Source organism: Colobus angolensis, unplaced genomic scaffold (genome assembly GCF_000951035.1).
Source record: "Colobus angolensis palliatus isolate OR3802 unplaced genomic scaffold, Cang.pa_1.0 Scaffold284, whole genome shotgun sequence".
Lineage (NCBI taxonomy): Eukaryota > Metazoa > Chordata > Mammalia > Primates > Cercopithecidae > Colobus > Colobus angolensis.
The window spans coordinates 3,615,724-3,619,921 of NW_012116088.1; the positions used below are offsets into that span (position 1 = coordinate 3,615,724).

General features: G+C 41.7%; 1 pseudogene across 1 annotated transcript; it reads right to left on the reverse strand.

The window, feature by feature from the left end:
• Positions 1-3,035: 3,035 nt before the first annotated feature.
• Positions 3,036-4,191, reverse strand: LOC105516570 (annotated as a pseudogene). The gene has a single exon (XR_001002507.1). The product of XR_001002507.1 is annotated as an uncharacterized protein FLJ39653-like (transcript).
• Positions 4,192-4,198: the final 7 nt, after the last annotated feature.

Genomic DNA, 4,198 nt, shown 5'->3' on the forward strand with positions numbered 1-4,198 from the left:
CAGCAGTATATTTTATTTCTTTAGAACATCAGCTGCAAAGCTGTTTAGATCTTTCAAAAACATCAACTCTTCTTTTTGACAACAAAATGGTGAATGAATTAAATTCAGAACTACAGTTTGTGAAGACACATGACATTTATGATTCATGAAATAGAAGTCATGTAATGCTAAAATAAAGTTTCAACTGAGAAATACAGATTTAATTAAAACTGTGTTCTATTCAGTGTTTGGATCCATATTATGAAAATCAACTGTACAATGATTACTGAGTAATCATCTCAAATATAACTTCAGGTGCCGTTTAATGTCACCTGACAGCAGAGTTCTTAGACTTAGGTGTGCATGGGTACAATATTGGAAATTTGTTCAGAACGTAGAAACCCTGAGGCCTGGTGTGAGAAACACAGCCTTAGAGTTCTGGAAAGTCACTGAGAAACCATCACTTCTCCTCATGCCCAGGAATGAAGGACTAATGCACAGAACATAAAGGTACATAAAAACTTGTATGTCTTTGTTGTTAGCAACACAATTATTGCATTTAAACTCTATGCATTCAAACCTTAGACTCAATTACAAAGTGACTGTAAGCATTTCATATTTTTCTACAAATGTTGATAGTGCAGGCCTGTCTACTATTTTTATCTCAGAAGGGAGTTGCATGGGGTTTAGCCCACTATTTTGGAGCTAGAAGGGAGGAGGATCGGTCATTGAGTTCAGTACTCTCTAAGTCAGAAAATGAAGCAGAGAGGGCTCACCTGTGCTCCTTCGGTCAAAGACTTTAGTTGAAGGTCGGAGAGAATCCAGGCCATTTCCTGACTCGGGATTCTTTCAAGTTAGCAAATATGTGATGTTTTTATTACTCAGGAAAAGTGTATAGAACTACTTTCAAAAATATTCTAGGGACAATACACTAGAAGTGTTATCAAGAGATAAACTGCTTTGTAGTTAAAAAGTGAAAACTACAGCCTAAATCAAAGGAAGGGAGAATAAAAGGAAAATGGTATTTTTTTCAGCTCTCATTATACAAGAGATGATGACCCATTTACCAATGAAAAGACACTGAGGGCCACAGTGACCCTCTGAGACCCTCTTTCCAGGGTCACACTATGAAATATGTGGCCAAAACAGCATCTTTCCCAAGGCTTATAACTGTAGGCCCTTGTACTACACTGTGCTATACCTGGTAGGAAAGAATATAGATATACAAACTAAAAAACATCACTTATTTTAAAACTCTTGCTATTTCATGAAATGGCAGACCATAATGATTTGGTGTGGACATTAAACAAAAAGAGTTTACACGCCTCATTAAGATAACTTTCTGGGGCTTTGAATCCATGGCTTATACGTAATGAGTTCAGTATATTTTGTTTAGCCACAAAATCACAATTGTTCAATCTTTAATTACTGAAATACGAAGTTATGCAATTTATGTTTGAAATCTGCATATGCTACTCACCAAACTTTTGTTCTTTAAAAATTACTGTTTTGCAATTTTCAAAATACAGTAGCTTCATAATGCACATAGCAATCACAAGACTTTATCAATCTCTGGTTTCTGAGCTCACATCCAATATTCATCACTTTCCTCTATTGAAATCACTCCCCACCTGTGGAGTATTTTTTTTCTTTTTAGTGCAGACATGCTACAGCACACCATCTTATTGTTTGTGAAATCAATATTTAAGTTGATTCAGGAAAAGTGTATGGAACTAATTTCAAACATCTTTTAGGGACAGTTCACTAGAATTGCCCCTAAAAACAGTTATAAAACCAGGATTTGGATGACAATGATGGGCAATATTGTCATTGTCATCCAAATCTTCATTTTATCTTATAACTTAATTCAGAATGCTATTTGATGCCTACTTTAATGACTAAGGTTGCTATGTTTCTTAAATACTCATATTGTTTTTCTAATGGTAATACCATAAATCCAAGCCTGTAATTTTCTTTTTACAACTGATAAAAAGTGCATTATGATATTTTAACTGCTATTTATCCTCCTCAGAGAACTGCTGGTTCTTCTATGCTGCATAAATATTTCTTATTTTAAGGTAATTTGTAACCTAATATTTTGAAGATTCCAAATACATATTTGAAAATACTATTTTCCTGGATTCTAAGTTGCAACACGTTGAATTAACTCAAAAGAAAACAATTTTCCATATGCAATAAGCTATTTGATTATCTGATTATCAGCACCCATACAAGGGAAGAATAGCGTTAACTGAAAAAAGTATTTTTACTAATGGCTGTTTCTAAAATGCTTTTTTGTATGTTGACTTCAATATAGGTTTGAAATTGTGCAGCTTCACATGTCAGATATAATAAAGCAGCTTCAGTGAAAAGATTCAACCGAAGAGAAGCTACAAGACCCTCAACTTGCCCACATTCGCATTCCCACATTTCCAATTTGTTCCTCCTGCTTCAGTCAGTACCTAGCCTTGGCATGGCTGCTTCCTTTTTTTTTTTTTTTTGGCACGGCTGCTTCCTTCTCTTTTTTTCTGAGACAGAGTCTCATTCTGTCGCCCGGGCTGAAGTCCAGTGACGTGATCTCGGTGCGGTTCACTGCAACCTCCGCCTCCCGGATTCAAGCGATTCTCCTCCCTCAGCCTCCCGAGTAGCTGGGAATACAGGCGGGCAGGCGCCCACCGTATGCCCGGCTAATTATTTGTATTTTTAGTAGAGACGGGGTTTCACTATGTTGGCCAGGCTGGTCTCGATCTCCTGACCTCGTGATTCGCCCGCTTCGGCTTCCCAAAGTGCTGGGATTACAGGTGTGCGCCACCATGCCAGGACCTCTCTCCTCTATTTAAAAGGATAGGCACACAGCCTTTGGAACCGAATGTCTTTCCTCAGGTCTCATAATAGAAAATGAAGAAAGTCCATTCTGTCAACTGGCTGCCTTAGGAAACAGAATTTGGGATTCTTACCCTCCCAGCTCCTGTCAAGTCAAAGGCAAAGGCAATGACCCAAAAAATGTGGTGAGACAGTAAATGGAAACTGACATAAACATAGCGATAAAAGCCTACTTCCCTCTTTGCAATCAATACATAATGGAATGGGTATGATTTTACACCATAAAAGATCAGAGAATAATAGAATTTGGGCTGAATAAAGCTTAGAAAGAAGCCACAACATTGTCCATACCTTTTGATTTTCAAAACGATTTTTAAGATTTGTCGAGAATATTTGTTTTCAATTGTTTCAGTGAGGCTCAGTTTTGATCACATGCAACGAAAACAGGTAATTTCATAGAGGATCGTCACAGGATTGGCTTAGAAATGTAATCCTGTGAGCTGTCCCGTTTCATAAAGTATAATCTTCCGACGCCTGCACCGAATGTTCCTCCTTTCAACGAGGCTGGGCCAGGTTGGGCTCCCAGCTGCTGGGGCATTTTTAGTCCATCTTGGGCTCTCACCTCTGCCTCTTGTTCAGCTGTCAGAACGCCAGGCGGCTGTGCAGCCCAAAGCAGCCCACTCCGTTTTAAACTTGCTCAGTTTGCAATCAGGTAACCCGCTACTGACAACAGAACCCTCAAGGTCCGTTTATATGCGGTTCTCAAGTTTAGGTCTGGGGAAGTTTCCAGGAAGGTTAGTGTTCGGGGAGGAATTCGTTTTGCTTTTGCTAATCAAAGAGACACAAAAGCACAGCTGAGACCCGAAGCTGGCACACGGGAAATCGCGGTACCACTGTCCCCTCACCAAAGCGCGCAACAATCACTTGCGGAGCGGGTAAAAGGTCCCCACCTTCCCCGAGCCTGGGGCACCTTCGCTCCCACGGCCCCAGCTGGTGGTGGTCTTGACACCACGCTCGGTATGGGGTCACACGCCAGAGCTGGAAAGGGGAGGTCCAACCCCAAGTAAAGCGACAGAGTAAGGACAGTGGTGGCCAAGGGCTGTCTGCTAACCCCAGTCCCTAAAGACGGTGTGGAAAGTCCGTCCCCGCGCCAGCCCTTGAAGCGCTCTGCTGGTCCGGCCGCGGCCCCTCCCCTGCGCGCCCCCACCTGTTGTGAAGCTCCCCAAGCTCCTTCTAGCCCAAGTGCTTTGGAAACTGCCAAAGGACACTCAGAGGCCAGGGAATGTGACAGGCAAGCATAAATATGCAGAAGAGATGGAACCAAAATAGCGGGCACGCAGGGCCGGAGCTCGCGGGGATCCGGGATCTGGAGTCGGGCCCTCGCCGCCGCGGCCGC